The sequence below is a fragment of the Phoxinus phoxinus genome (genome assembly GCF_949152265.1).
Source record: "Phoxinus phoxinus genome assembly, chromosome: 1".
In the NCBI taxonomy this organism is placed as follows: domain Eukaryota; kingdom Metazoa; phylum Chordata; class Actinopteri; order Cypriniformes; family Leuciscidae; genus Phoxinus; species Phoxinus phoxinus.
In genome coordinates, this window is record NC_136876.1 from 2,532,088 (window position 1) to 2,548,456 (window position 16,369).

At 39.7% G+C, this 16,369-nt stretch overlaps 2 protein-coding genes across 4 annotated transcripts in view; both read right to left on the reverse strand.

Moving 5' to 3' along the window:
• The window catches only part of LOC307006254 (uncharacterized protein), an 89,889-nt gene extending 76,633 nt beyond the window's left edge, over positions 1–13,256 (reverse strand). Inside the window, exons 1-2 of one of the 3 annotated variants that reach the window (XR_013799427.1) lie at positions 13,143–13,256; positions 11,580–11,923 (exon numbers count right to left, since the gene is read on the reverse strand). The gene's annotated coding sequence lies outside the window, so the exon portion shown is untranslated. Of the gene's footprint in view, positions 1–11,579; positions 11,924–12,197; positions 12,660–13,142 lie in introns of those variants that run through there. The other 2 variants (XR_013799428.1, XM_079627046.1) reach the window with 2 other exon arrangements.
• The window catches only part of LOC307006204 (uncharacterized protein), a 32,040-nt gene that overhangs the window by 9,563 nt on the left and 6,108 nt on the right, over positions 1–16,369 (reverse strand). The window lies entirely within an intron of this gene.

Consider the following 16,369-nt stretch of genomic DNA (forward strand, 5'->3'; position numbering starts at 1 on the left):
ATGCATTTGAGGCTCTTAACATGCTTCAAATTGCATGAAACTCAACATGCATTTGACATTTATTGTGTAATAGACATGTGCGAAGTTTCAGAAACGGGCGTGGTAAGGGGCTCAGTAGCGCCACCTTTAGTCAAAAATGGGGTATTACTTTTACCTACAGTAACCAAACTCGGTACGTATATTCTTCTCTTCGATCCGGACAACTTTCTAATTTACAGTCATTAGCTCCGACCAACAGGAAGTCAGATATTTTGGTTTGAATGTGTACTGTTTGGAGCATTTTCCCTCTGCCCCTCTGTGTGTGTGTGTGTGTGTGTGTGTGTGTGTGTGTGAGGAGGGGGGCTAGTTTAGTTTAACCATGTTGCTGTGTGCAAAATCTCTGCCACTTTTGAGGGCCTTAACATGCTCGAAAACTCTTGAAATTTTGCACACAGGTCAGAACCCGCGGCCATTAGGGCCAGGCTGAAGCTGGTACCCGGGCGTGGCAGGGGGGCTCGACAGCGCCCCCTGGAATGGGATTTGAACACTTGTCCGTATATCAAACACGCTTGCATGAATTAATATGAAACTCTGTACACATATACAGATTTAATCGGGCCGAACAACTTTCCCTGGGTCAAGTTTTACGCCAGCCCAACAGGAAGTCGGCTATTACGGGTTGATTGGAGAACGCTTGCTCTCGCATTTGAAACACTTCTCCTAGAGAATTCATCCGATGACCACGAAACTCGGTCAGCATGAAGTCAAGACATGGAAGATGATAAATTGCCAGGGGATTTTTGATATCTCGAACGGTTTGGCTGTGGCGAGGAAACAAATTTATGATTAAAAAAGGATGCATAAAGTGTGTTATAACTTAGTTATAGTTTTACCTACAGTAACCAAACTCGGTACGTATATTCTTCTCTTCGATCTGGACAACTTTCTAATTTACAGTCATTAGCTCCGACCAACAGGAAGTCTCTGCCATTCTGTCTGTGTGGGGAGGGGGGATGTGTGTGTGTGTGTGTGTGTGTGTGTGTGTGTGATTTTGGTTGGGTGACAGTTGTAGGTTACAGTTTGACAAGAGTTTATAGTTTAACAAAAGCACAATGTTGTGTTTCATTGCGAGTGTACACAAATATAGAGAAACACTTTGCATTTTGAATGATGGTCTGTATGAACAAAATGACGGAGTATGTTTTTATGTCTCCATTGTTCGATCGAGCCACACACACACACACACACACACACACACACACACACACACACACACAGCATTCCAGCATTGCAATCTTGACATCGCAGAATGTTCATTATAGCCTTAATAAAATATAATAATAAAATAGTCAACCTTACATATAAAAATTACACTGCTCTGTTTAAATAGTCATTTGTACAGTTTGTGCCGTTCATAATAATTTTTTTTAATTTTTCTATATTGGAACGTGAGTGTACAAAGTGTACAAAGTACAAAGCCTATAAAAAGAATAGTTTAGCATCCAAAAATGTTAATAATATATATATTATTATTATATATATAATAATAATATATATGTTAAAAATAGGGGGAAAAAAATAATTTACATATATATATATATATTTTTATATATATATATATATATATATATATATATAATTAAAGCTGCAAGCAGCGATGGAGGGCCCAAGCCGGTGGTACCGCCACCCGGTGCCTTTAGTTCCACTAAAGGCACCAGGGTGGCGGTGCCACCGGCTTGGGCCCGCAATCGCTGCTTGCAGCTTTAATTAGGGCCCGAGCACCGATGGTGCGAGGACACTATTGGAATTGCTCTGTTTATTATTATTATTATTATTATTATTATTTTCCGCATTTGATCGCATTTTTGAGGGCCTAAACATGCACGAAAACTCACGAAAATTTGCACACGCGTCAGAACTGGCGAAAATTGACATCTGATATGCGTTTCAGAATTGGGCGGGGTAAAATGGCTCGATAGCGCCACCTATAAAGGTTCAACGGAGTGCGCCTCCCGCTACGTTTCACGTACGTGTACGAAATTCGGTACATACATGTAATGACCCAATACCTACAAAAAAGTCTCTTGGAGCATAGCCTTAAACACAACAGGAAGTCAGCCATTTTGAACTTCCTCTCTGATTTTTGTGCAGTTTTTGGCATTTTCAGGCCTCGTACTTTAACGAACTCCTCCTACAGTTTTAATCTGATCATCTTCAAATTTGGTGAGTGTAATCTTAAGGCCTTTGCGACGTTAAATTGCGAAGATCTAGAGTTTTCGTCGAAGGGCGTGTCCTCGGCGGCCTGACAAATTTTGATGTTTCGCCATGAAACAGGAAGTTGCTGTAACTAAGGCAAACAATGTCCAATCTGCCCCAAACTTCACACGTTTGATAAGCGTTCTGTCCTGAACACATGACCATGCTCAAATTCAGTTACAGTCATAGCGCCACCTGCTGGCAACAGGAAGTGACATGTTTAACACCGTTTTGGACTCCTAATTAACATATACAAAATTGCCAGCAAGTGCTAAACATGTTAACACCATACTAGAAACATGCTAAAACATGCTAGCAAACATTAGCTAAGTGTTAAAGCATGCTATTACTGCAATTAAATAGGAATTTGCTGTAACTCAGGCATTGAATGCCCAATCTGCCCCAAACTTCACACGTTTGATAAGAGTTCTGTCCTGAACACATTTACATGAGAATATTCAGTTATAGTAATAGCGCCACCTATTGGCAACAGGAAGTGACATGTTTAACACTGTGATGCTGTACTAGCAACATATTAAATAAACCATTGAGTTATAAACATGTTAGAAACATGTTAAAACATGCTAGCAATTCTTAGCTAAGTGCTAAAGCATGCTAATGCAATGAAACAGGAAGTTGTTGTTACTCAAGTAGGCAATGTCCAATCTGCCCCAAACTTCACAGGTTTGATAAGAGTCCTGCCCTGAACACATCTACATGAGAATAATCAGTTAGAGTAATAGCGCCACCTGCTGGCAACAGGAAGTGTCATGTTTAACACCATTTTGGACTCCTAATAACATATAAAAAATTGCCAGCAAGTGCTGAACATGTTAACAACACACGGGAACCATGCTAAAACATGCTAACAAACATTAGCTAAGTGCTAAAGCATGCTATTCCTGCAATTAAATAGGAATTTCCTGTCAGGCATTGAATGTTCAATTTGCCCCAATTTCACACGTTTGATAAGAGTTCTGCCCTGAACACATCTACATGACACTTTTCAGTTATAGTAATAGCGCCACCTACTGGCAACAGGAAGTGACATGGTTAACACTGTGATGCAGTACTAGCAACATATTAAATATGCCATTGAGTAATAAACATGTTAGAAACCTGTTAAAACATGCTAGCAATTCTTAGCTAAGTGCTAAAGCATGCTAATGCAATGAAACGGGAAGTTATTGTTACTGAAGAAGACAATGTCCAATCTGCCCCAAACTTCACATGTTTGATAAGAGTCCTGCCCTGAACACATCTACATGACAATTTTAAGTTAAAGTAATAGCGCCACCTACTGTCGACAGGAAGTGACACGTTTTAAACTGTGATGCATTGCTAGCGACATATTTAATATGCCATTGAGTTCTAAACATGCTAGAAACATGCTAAAACATGCTAGCAACACTTATCTGAGTGATAACGCATGCTATTATACCCATGATAAAGGACATTTTTGTAACTGACTTTGACATACTACTCCTATTTTTACCTACTTAAATGCACATTGCCCACCGTGCTCTGTCTTCCTAAAGCCACCGGGTGGCTTGCCCACCGTGCTCTGTCTTCCTAAAGCCACCGGGTGGCGGTGGCACGGGTGCGAGGGCCCTTTCATCGCTGCTTGCAGCTTTAATTAGGGCCCAAGCCCTGAAAGGGCGAAGGCCCTATTGTTTTTCTCCGGATTATTATTATTATTATTATTATTATTATTATTATTATTATTTTTCTTACGACTATTCGGGCACTTTTGGGTCTCTTAACATGCTCAAAAACTCTTGAAACTTTGCACAAATGTCAGAACCCGCGGCCATTAGAGCCGGACTGAAGCTGGTACCCGGGCGTGGCAGGGGGGCTCGACAGCGCCCCCTGGAACGGGGTCCGAAAACTTGGTCCATAAATCAAACACGCTTGCGTGGAATAATATGAAACTCGGTACACTTATAGATCTCATCGGTTCATATATCCTTCGTGCTCTGACTTTTTACCCCAGCCCAACAGGAAGTCGGCTATTTGGCGTAGTTTAAAAAACACATGCAATGGAATTTAAAATACTCCTCCTAGACGATTCAACCAATCACCACGAAACTCGGTGTGCATGAAGTCAAGACATGGAGGATGAAAAATTGCCAGGGGATTTTTGATATCTCGAACGGTTTGGCCGTGGCGAGGAAACGAATTTATGGCGAATATTGGAAACAGGAAGTGTGTTATAACATCCTCATACATTAATTGATCTTGATGAAACTTCAGCAGTGTGTTCGCTGTAAGAGGCCGATCACATGGATGTGACTATTGTGAGTCAAAGTTATAGCGCCACCAACTGGCAGCAGGAAGTGTGTCACTTTCAAAATGCTTTGAATTCACCCTCTTATTTTTACCCGCTTTGCTTCAAACTTTATGTGTATAATGTAAACACACGGCAGATGTAGACCTGTGAAAGAATTATTGATATCTTAAATACTGTTGCCATGGCAACGCTTTAAACTTTTATATTCTTTTTGGGTGCATTTGAGGCTCTTAACATGCTTCAAATTGCATGAAACTCAACATGCATATCAGATTTATTAGGTACTAGGCATGTGTGAAGTTTCAGAAACGGGCGCGGTGGAGGGGCTCAGTAGCGCCACCTTTAGTCAAAAATGGGGTATTAGTTTTACCTACAGTAACAAAAATCGGTATTTATATTTATCTCCCCGAGCCGGACAACTTTCTAATTTACAGTCATTAGCTCCGACCAACAGGAAGTCAGATATTTTGGTTTGAATGTGATTTGATGGGAATTTTGCCAGTCTCTCTCAGTGTCTGTGTGTGTGAGAGAGGAGGGGGGCTTTATTTTAACCCTTTCTCTGCTGTGTGGGACTTCTCGGGCACTTTTGGGGCCCTTAACGTGCTCGAAAACTCTTGAAACTTTGCACACAGGTCAGAACCTGCGGCCATCAGGGCTGGGCTGAAGCTGGTACCCGGGCGTGGCAGGGGAGCTCAACAGCGCCCCCTTGAACGTGGTCCGAAAAACTTGGTCCATATATCAAACACGTTTGCATGTAATAATATGAAACTCGGTACACATATAGATTTAATCGGGCCGAACAACTTTCGTGCTCTAAGTTTTACACCAGTCCAACAGGAAGTCGGCTATTATGGGCTGTATGAAAATGCATGCCCCTGGAATTTGATATACTCCTCCAAGAAAAATTATCCTATCGCCACCAAACTCGGTCAGCATGAAGTAAAGACATTGAGGACGCTAAATTGCGGACGGATTTTTGATATCTCGAATGGTTTGGCCGTGGCGAGGAAACGAAGTTATGGCGAGAAAAGAAAAACACAATGTGTTATAACGTCTTCATACATTTATTGATCTTGATGAAACTTCAGCAGTGTGTTTGTTGTAAGAGGGCGATCACATGGATGTGACTATTGTGAGTCAAAGTTATAGCGCCACCAACTGGCAGCAGGAAGTGTGTTACTTTCAAGATACTTTTGACTAAAGTGGGTGGGTTATTTTTACCTACAGTCACAAAACTCGGTCTGTATATTGTGCTTATCGATCCGGACAACTTTCTTATTTACAGTCATTAGCTCCGACCAACAGGAAGTCAGATATTTTGGTTTGAATGTGGTTTTGTCTCTCTCTGACAGAGTTCCCCCTGCCATTCTCTCTGTGTGTGTGTGTGTGGAGTGGGGGGGAGGGGAGGGAGGGAGGGCACACACACAGACAGCCCCCCCCCCCCTTTTCTGTGTGTGTTTGGAGGGGAGCAGAAAGACACACTGATACAAGCTCTAAAGCAGACTTCTTCTCGACAGTCAAAGCGGGGTTACGTTATTGCCCGTCGTGCACAGGAACCCGAAAGGCAACGGGGTGGCGGCTTTTTATATATATATATATATATATATATATATATATATATATATATATATATATATAAATAAATATAGCTGCAAGCAGCGATGGAGGGCCCAAGCCGGTGGCAGCGCCAGCCCGGTGCCTTTAGTGTAACTAAAGGCACCAGGGTGGCGGTGCCACCGGCTTGGGCCCGTAATCGCTGCTTGCAGCTATATTTATTATTATATTACTACCTTTTGGGCACTTTTGGGGGCCTTAACATGCTCAAAAACTCTTGAAACTTTGCACAAATGTCAGAACCCGTGGCCATTAGAGCCGGACTGAAGCTGGTACCCGGGCGTGGCAGGGGGGCTCGACAGCCCCCCCTGGAACGCGGTCCGAAAACTTGGTCCATAAATCAAACACGCTTGCATGTAATAATATGAAACTCGGTACACTTATAGATCTCATCGGTTCATATATTCTTCGTGCTCTGACTTTTTACCCCAGCCCAACAGGAAGTCGGCTATTTGGCGTAGTTTAAAAAACACATGCAATGGAATTTAAAATACTCCTCCTAGACGATTCAACCAATCACCACGAAACTCGGTGTGCATGAAGTCAAGACATGGAGGATGATAAATTGCGAGGGGATTTTTGATATCTCGAACGGTTTGGCCGTGGCGAGGAAACGAATTTATGGCGAATATTGGAAACAGGAAGTGTGTTATAACATCCTCATACATTAATTGATCTTGATGAAACTTCAGCAGTGTGTTCGTTGTAAGAGGCCGATCGCATGGATGTGACTATTGTGAGTCAAAGTTATAGCGCCACCAACTGGCAGCAGGAAGTGTGTCACTTTCAAAATTCTTTGAATTCACCCTCTTATTTTTACCCGATTTGCTTCAAACTTTATGTGTATAATGTAAACACACGGCAGATGTAGACCTGTGAAAGAATTATTGATATCTTAAATACTGTTGTCATGGCAACGCTTTAAACTTTTATATTCTTTTTGGGTGCATTTGAGGCTCTTAACATGCTTCAAATTGCATGAAACTCAACATGCATATCAGATTTATTAGGTACTAGGCATGTGTGAAGTTTCAGAAACGGGCGTGGTAAGGGGCTCAGTAGCGCCACCTTTAGTCAAAAATGGGGTATTAGTTTTACCTACAGTAACAAAAATCGGTATTTATATTTATCTCCCCGAGCCGGACAACTTTCTAATTTACAGTCATTAGCTCCGACCAACAGGAAGTCAGATATTTTGGTTTGAATGTGATTTGATGGGAATTTTGCCAGTCTCTCTCAGTGTCTGTGTGTGTGAGAGAGGAGGGGGGCTTTATTTTAACCCTTTCTCTGCTGTGTGGGACTTCTCGGGCACTTTTGGGGCCCTTAACGTGCTCGAAAACTCTTGAAACTTTGCACACAGGTCAGAACCTGCGACCATCAGGGCTGGGCTGAAGCTGGTACCCGGGCGTGGCAGGGGAGCTCAACAGCGCCCCCTTGAACGTGGTCCGAAAAACTTGGTCCATATATCAAACACGTTTGCATGTAATAATATGAAACTCGGTACACATATAGATTTAATCGGGCCGAACAACTTTCGTGCTCTAAGTTTTACGCCAGTCCAACAGGAAGTCGGCTATCATGGGCTGTATGAAAATGCATGCCCCTGGAATTTGATATACTCCTCCAAGAAAAATTATCCTATCGCCACCAAACTCGGTCAGCATGAAGTCAAGACATTGAGGACGCTAAATTGCGGACGGATTTTTGATATCTCGAACGGTTTGGCTGTGGCGAGGAAACGAAGTTATGGCGAGAAAAGAAAAACACAATGTGTTATAACGTCTTCATACATTTATTGATCTTGATGAAACTTCAGCAGTGTGTTTGTTGTAAGAGGGCGATCACATTGATGTGACTATTGTGAGTCAAAGTTATAGCGCCACCAACTGGCAGCAGGAAGTGTGTTACTTTCAAGATACTTTTGACTAAAGTGGGTGGGTTATTTTTACCTACAGTCACAAAACTCGGTCTCTATATTGTGCTTATCGATCCGGACAACTTTCTCATTTACAGTCATTAGCTCCGACCAACAGGAAGTCAGATATTTTGGTTTGAATGTGGTTTTGTCTCTCTCTGACAGAGTTCCCCTTGCCATTCTGTGTGTGTGTGTGTGCGTGTGCGTGTGTGTGCGTGTGTGTGTGTGTGTGTGTGTGTGTGTGTCCGTCTGTCTGTCTGACAGGGAGGGGAGGGAGGGCACACACACACAGACAGCCCCCCTGTCTCTGTGTGTGTGGGGAGGGGGGCAGAAAGACTATTAAAAATAGGTATATTGTGCCATCTAGTGTTTTATACTATGTATACATGTGTTTTTTCTTTTAAACAAGTGTTTTAAAGTACAGTAATTTCAATGAATATATATACCACACTTCATATGAATTTTCGGTGTTGTGTACTTACAATGGCTGCTGATTTCATGTGTCCGTTAAGTCCATAACACTGTAGGGTGTCTAATTTTTCATTTTAGGTTTCAGAAAGGTGCTCACGCATACTTTGTGGTTGATATGTGCCCTCGATGCGCACTATTGCAGAACCCACACTGATGCAAGCTCTAAAGCAGACTTCTTCTCGACAGTCAAAGCGGAGTTACGTTATTGCCCGTCGTGCACAGGAACCCTAAAGGCACCGGGGTGGCGGTTTTTTATATATATATATATAAATATATATATATATATAAATATAGCTGCAAGCAGCGATGGAGGGCCCAAGCCGGTGGCACCGCCACCCTGGTGCCTTTAGTGCAACTAAAGGCACCGGGGTAGCGGTGCCACCGGCTTGGGCCCGTAATCGCTGCTTGCAGCTATATTTATATATATATATATTTTCTCCTTGAATTGGCCAATTAGGGATTTTGGTATAATATTAAAAAAAGCTTTTGCCTTCTTGTCTGTATAAAAACCTTTTTTTTTGGTCAACTTTCTTACAATTAAGGTCAGGTTGTGGTCTGACATACCTGTAACCAAATTAAATGATTTTGTAATTATTTCAGGTTTATTAGTAAAAATTAAATCTCTCTGACTTTGTGTTGATTGAGTAATCCTAGTTGGGCCAAGGATCATTTGTGTAAGATGCAACTGATCTGGGGCCGTATTCACAAAGAATTTTATCTTACCACTAGGAGTACTCCTAAATCGCACTAAAAGATTTTAGCTAGGAGTGTTCTCTTAAAAGTTATTCACAACGCCTTTCAGACCTACTCTTAGTAAGGAAAAATGACAACTCCTAAACTAAGAGTGAGTCTTCGTTGCTATGGATGACGTCAATTATCATGCACGAGCTTCAGCGCAATGATCACGGTGATTGGTTGTTAGATGACAGGGCCATCATGCGGAACATAACACCATAACACAGACGCACCAAATCATGGAATTACGACATCTAAATATGTCTGTGTCCTACACAAAATAATAATAATAATGTCATCAAAATGCATATATAATGACATGTTTGTGCAGGCCCCAGTGAAGTGTAATTCTAAAAAGGCAGAGAGAGAGAGAGAGAGAGAGAGAGAGAGAGAGAGAGAGAGAGAGAGAGAGAGAGAGAGAGAGAGAGAGAGAGAGAGAGAGAGAGAGAGAGAGAGAGAGTTGTGAATTAAATTAAATTAAATTAAATCAAGGTAGCCTAATACCGTAATGAAAACCGCCACTTGCCTAATAATGAAAAACGACACTTGCATTAACACTTGCTTGGTTAATTGACATCCTATTAGCCTAAATAGACTACTTAAAGCAAGGAAATATTCCTCCTATTTAAGTAATGTAATAGTTGAATGACGGTGGATTATGATGAACTCGCCAAAACGGAAAAGAAAGCCCAACTGGACGCAGGATCAGTTACTGCTGCTTGCCCAGTTGGTGCTGGAAAAAAAATAATAAAAGGGAAATTCGGCACTGGGATACAACATCGAGAATTGTGAAGTTTGCATCGAACACAATCGGAGTATTGATGGAGTGGGTTTTCTTTCTATTCACAAACATGTCCTCATCCTGACGTGGTGCAATTATTTTAATGTGTGTCGATCCGTCTATAGCACCGACCACTCCGGGCACACCGGCAATATCCATAAAGCTGGCTTTGTTTATTTGGAGTTGGCGAATGTCCAAAGGAAAACTTATGAACTGTCGAATAATATGGGGTCTACAGAGTGCATTGATGGTTTGGTGGATGGATCTGCTTACCGATGGCTGGGATAGCTTATCGCTAGATCATCGGCATTACACAATAGCATTTTCCCCGTTGCCAGGTAGCGAAGTGTTATCAAATATTTCAATTCGGCACTGATTGGGTTGTTGCGATTAGTTGGCGCTGTTATTGCATCCCTCACAAGATCCACAACAATTCCCTCACGGTTAAGGCGGTATCTTTGTAATAACTCCGTGTCATTGAGTGTCTCCAACACACTGTGTCGCGCGGCGATTTTAAGATCCTTTGTGAATAGGTCTTAGTGAGTTAGGAGTCCTCTCGACTTCTTTTAAGCTGTCCCAGACTTAGGTGCTACTTTTAGGGCTAAAATGCTTCGTGAATTACTCTTAGTGAAAAAAATTAGCAGTCCTAAAGTTAGAAGTGACACGCCCATTATTTTTAGGAGTTGCTCCTAAATTCGCCAGTTAGGAGCTACTTTTAGCCTTCTTCTTTGTGAATACGGCCCCTGATATACTTTTAAGTTGATATCTCTTAGCTTTTTCCGACCAGTTTATATTAAAATCACCTAAAACAATTAATTCCTTTTTTGTACCAATTTCCTTTAGTACGGATTTCAATTTATCATAAAATGTCTTTGTAGAATTAGGGGGTCTGTATAATCCAACTACAGTGAAAGACATTTGAGGAGATAAGACAATAGTAACAATAATACATTCTAGATCTTGCGCTGAATTAAGATGAACCTCCACACATTTACAATGATTACGAACATACTGAAGGACTCCTCCTCCTCTACCTGATATTCTATCCTTCCTAAAAACATGATAACCCTGTACAGCAAAAGCAGTCTTTGGTGATAACTCAGTTAGCCATGATTCCGAGATAAAAAGAAAGTCCAAATTCGAATCCATCAGCAGTTCCTCAATTTGCTCTGTCTTTGATACAATACTTCTTATATTCAGATGTCCACCGAGCAGGCCTTTGGGTTTTAGTCTTTTATCCCACAATACTTTAAACTGGTTTACTGGTTGAAAAAGGAAAATAACATTATTCAAGAACCGCTATAAAGCCAAAACAATCTCTGTTACCTTAAATTATACGTTTATCTCTGTAAAGCTGCTTTGAAACAATCTACATTGCTAAAAACGCAATATATATAAATGAAGATGACTTGAAGAAAACCAAGAACATTTTGCACCATTTCATAGTGTAACTGTTTATCTAAATGAGATGATGTGCTTGAATGTTTCTAACAAGAATGTTCTTCAGCATCATGAATGAATGAAGAATAAACACCAACCTCTTTGTTCTTCAGGATCTTCAGTGTGTTTCATTCTGCAGGGTTCTGGATCACTCGTGTTCTCACTGTCCTCTTTAATAAACTCAGTCTCTGCAGATTTTCAGCTCTTCCTGATGCTTTCATGCTCGTCTTCACTTGTAGCTGACGGGAATTTACAGCATTTATTGGAGAATTGCAGTGGGAGGAGCTTCACTGATGATGTGATTGCAGTGGGAGGAACTTCACTGATGATGTGATTGCAGTGGGAGGAGCTTCACTGATGATGTGATTGCAGTGGGAGGAGCTTCACTGATGATAAATTCCAGCATGGGAGGAGCTTAACTGATGATGTGGGAGAAGCTGATCTGCCAAAATCAAAAATATAAATTACTTTTTTTTGTTTTTGTTTTGTTTTTATAATAAATTACACTTCTAAGCATTTATGTCTGTCTATCTATTCATCGTACAGTAACTGATGCCAATTCATTCATTATTTTTATTGCTAATCCTAACATTATTCTGCTTCTTCATTAACATACATGTACCTAGAAATATAGTAAAGAATATAAAATTTTAATTATTCCAAATATAAATAATGGTAAGAAAAACAGTTAAAATCGTAAACAGAAATAAACTTACATATAGTAGGCAACAAATCCCCTCAGTCTGCTGACACCAATGAAATGAGCTTTAAGTGACAATTTACAGGAGATCTGGAGACATCAGCATAATAAATGAGGTGAGAACAGGAACTATTGTCATGAAATAAAGAGTGTTTTCAGCAGATCTGTTAATATTGATGAGCCTCAGACTATCAACACTCATTCAACAAGCCATTCAGGATCATCAGCAGATCATCTCACTTTATTCTGAGTGTTTGCTGTTAGAAACACATTATTTGAGTCAGGATATAAAAGCCTATACAACTACTGCTATACTGAAAGGCAATACTGTTATTTCTCACAATATGACATGGATAAAACATCAATAACACAAAAACAATCACTAATGACACTCATCTTCATAAACCACTACAGATAAATAATTAAAGAAGCACATGTCCAAATTAATCTAATATAGCAAGTTTGATCTTATGATAGCAGCATTAATCACAATAAAGTAGTAAGATAATTAAAATAATAACAGAAACTGTTAATTATCATAACACTCTTAAAAATAAAGAGCCCCAAAAGCAATATTGTTCCAAGAGTAAAACGCTTTTCATATTAGTATTGCTTTAATGTCTCACGTGGCTCATCATAGGCTCAATGTTTAGCATTGTTCCAGTATGACACTTGAGATCGATTCACACATTAATTCCCCTCACAGATCTTAAACTTTGACTTTTGACTTGACGAAACAATCACACAAACGCACACAAAAGCACTCAAAATCGCTCAGGTCTGAATGAACTCAACATATTCTCCTCATGCTCGCTCGACGACGCCAGAAAAGACGCACAAGTAACTTATCGCTGTGATCGATGAAAACAATACAGAAATGAGCCTATCGCTTAATCAAACTGTATAAAGTGTGTTTGGTGGTTGTGTAAATATGAGAAATACCGTGAACTGCTCTCCTCACCTCAGAAGTCTCGACGCTGAAACTCAATAGAGCATCACAGTCCCGCCCACAGCCCGAGAGCAATACTAACCAACTGCAGAACCGCAGAACCATACGCCAGTGTGAGGACGACAGCGCCAGCCTAACGGTCTGATGCCGGAAGTGGGCGGAGCAAAGCGTTATTTTCAAACAACTGTATTTTAAAGATTTTTTAAAAACGATTTAATGGAAAATATATATTTTAGATATATCAAATATTATAAAAGATACGAATTATGTCTCGTCCTATTAACAAAATACAATATACTAGCTAGGTCTATAATATTAATAGTTTTTAAAAAGTTAAAATTATACTTTATCCATTTGTTTTGTTGTTTCAAATGATTACAAATATTCAATAGTAATTAAATAAAAATACAAAATCGAACCAAATTAGTTTTTATACAAAACAAAATCAAACCAAAGAAAATAAATCTTATAAAAGTTATGCAGGCACACATTTAACAATAATTGTAAAGTGACAAATAAATAAAAACTTCATGCGTTAATCCTGAGGCGCCCTTTTTGTTAGCAGTATTTTTAAACCGTCAAGATGGGACAAATTGAATAAAAGAGCCTTTCATGTTTCGTTTCTAGTTGAAAGAAGACATGGAAGTTTTTCTTTACCAGTGTCATGACGAAAGGCGCCTCAGGATTAACGCATGGAGTTTTGATTTATTTGTCACTTAACAATTATTGTTAAATGTGTTAAATGTGTGCCTGCATAACTTTTATAAAAAAAAATTTGTTTACTTTATTAAAAAGAGAGATTTATTTATTAAAAGTTATAATAAGAAAGAAAGAATAATATTATTTTTAATAAGTTCAATTCAGAATTGTTTATTTATTTATTATTCAAATTAATTATGTTCTTAAGAAAACTTTTATAAGTTTTAATAACTTTTATAAGATTTATTTTATTTGCTAGCATGAGTCAAAAAAATCATTTTTTAAAACGATTTAATGGAAAATATATATTTTATATATATATATATATATATATATATATATATATATATATATATATATATATATAATATTATAAAAGATATGAATTATGTTTTCAGATTTATTTTCTTTGGTTTTATTTTGTTTTATATAAAAAATGTTTAGTTCGATTTTGTATTTTTATTTATTTACTATTAGGCTATTTATTTGGAGCTGGTACAGCTCAGTGTGTGATGCTTTTGCTATTTCAGAGGGAAAAAAACACATTTTACGTAAATTAATCACTTTTGTTTTTTCAGTCCATCATAGAATTATGTTGTGTATGGTCTAAACATGCTTTTCAATTAAATAAAATGTTCAAACACTCAAGCTTTGTTTTCATTTTTTTTTAAGCTTTGTTAAATTTATATTTGTAATAATTTGACACAACAAAACAAATGTATAAAGTATAATTTTAACGTTTAAAAAACTATTCATATTATAGGCTAGTATATTGTATTTTGTTAATTGGACAAGACATAATTCGTATCTTTTATAATATTTGATATATATATCTAAAATATATATTTTCCATTAAATCGTTTAAAAAAAATTCTTTAAAATAAGGTTGTTTGAAAATAACGCTTTGCTCCGCCCACTTCGAAACAATCTATATTGTTAAACTATATAAATGAAGGTGACTATAAATACGCTGTTTGGAATTATTTTCTCTTAGTGAATATAGAAGTGGCTCGTAAAAGAGCCTTTGTTTTCACATTTATGTTGGATGTTGTATTGTGTCTTCAGATGGTAGGTAGTGAATTAAGACACAGCTGCGTGCTGCCAGGACACTTCACCAGCAGAGGAGGAGAAATAGGTGGCAAACTTCTCTCTCACAGCCAGCGCTTCTCTGGAGGCATTGTTGCTTCCAACCTGGGTGATATCCTGCATCCCAAGGCTGTGCAGCTTGGGTCCTCTTCATCAGCAGAGTGCCAGCGAATGAAGTTGTGCAAAATGCATGTTGCCTTCACCACAACTTGAGCAACTTCAGGTGACACTCCAAGGACTCGTCTGTACAGTCGCCACTGTGAAGCCAGGATACCGAAGGCACACTCCACCATTCTCCGGGCTCGAGACAGGCGGTAATTAAAGACCCTCTGCCCGGGTGTCAGGTTGTGCCCAGGAAATGGCCTCATCATGTTCCTCCGCAGAGGAAATGCCTCGTCTGCCACAAAAACGAAGGGCATGGCTCCTTCAGCTCCTGGAAGAGGTACATCTGGTGGGAGGTTGACGGCATCATGACTGAGTGCATGGCCAAAGGTTGATGAGGAAAGCGTACCTCCATCACTGCTCTTGCCATATGCTCCCACATCAATCATTCTGAAACGATATCTGGCATCCACCACAGCCAGCAGGACATTGGAGAAGGAGCCTTTATAATTGTGGAACTGGGAGCCACTATTTGCTGGGGCTTGGATTGTGACATGTTTCCCATCAATTGCTCCAACACAATTTGGAAAATTCCACAATTTCTGGAATGGCCTTCCACGCCTCCGTTCTAGGAAAGGGCAAGTATTCTCCGACCAGATTGCCTCACACACACCTTTCACAATACCCACCACGGTAGAGAATCCAACCCTGTAGCTGAACGCAATTGTTCTGTACGAATCTCCAGTGGCTAGAAATCTGTAATATAAAAGGGAGTTATAGTTACAGTGGATAGTGCAAGAGCCTAGACTTTATTTAAAAAATGTCCAGGTTCGGCAGGACCGATGGACTCCCTATATTTGGTTGTCATTTTTGTGATGCTGGAACCGACGATTAACAGCAGGTTGTCAAACTGTCCCCGACGACTCCTAAAATAAGCCTTGAACCGACCATCATCAAGGCGAAGCTCCTGGACCAAGTGGTGGTACTCCCCACGTTCTCTCCTCTTTCTGAGGGTCTCATGTACCCACACGGATCTCCTTTTCCCTGTCTCCTGAGTGTTTATACACCTCTCAACCTCGATTAAAGCCAGGGCAAGCGCCCTCTGCTTGTCCATTTTTTTTTGTTAAGTTTACAATGTGACAGTTTACTTGACAACAAACCAAAGTTTTTTTTGCGCGTGCGCTCACTATTAGACTGACAGCTGACTCGGTGGTTGCTTAGCAACATAAAAACCGCAGCGAACTGCTATTTCAGGTGTGATCGGGTATTTTTTAGCAGTGCTGTGCGCCCTGCGTATTCGAACCTGAAAAACGCGTTAGGTGTGATCCAAGCCTTAGAAGAAAATTTAAAGC